Consider the following 230-nt stretch of genomic DNA (forward strand, 5'->3'; position numbering starts at 1 on the left):
GACTTCGTAAGCCTCCCAGCCCTTTGGGACTGTCACTCTGAGGCTCCTGGGGGCTCAGCCCCCTCTCCTGCCCTGACCCCCCACCCCCACCCGGGGTCTTCTGCTGCATCTGCCTGCCCGCCGCCCTGCTTAGCACCTCCCCTGTGACCCTCCTCCCAAACCCTGTCATTTCACCTCCGACTCTGTGGCCTGGGGGTTGGGATGGGGCTCCCTCATGGTGACATGTTTAC

This window comes from Bison bison, unplaced genomic scaffold (assembly GCF_000754665.1).
Source record: "Bison bison bison isolate TAMUID 2011002044 unplaced genomic scaffold, Bison_UMD1.0 scf7180017864178, whole genome shotgun sequence".
Taxonomy (NCBI): domain Eukaryota; kingdom Metazoa; phylum Chordata; class Mammalia; order Artiodactyla; family Bovidae; genus Bison; species Bison bison.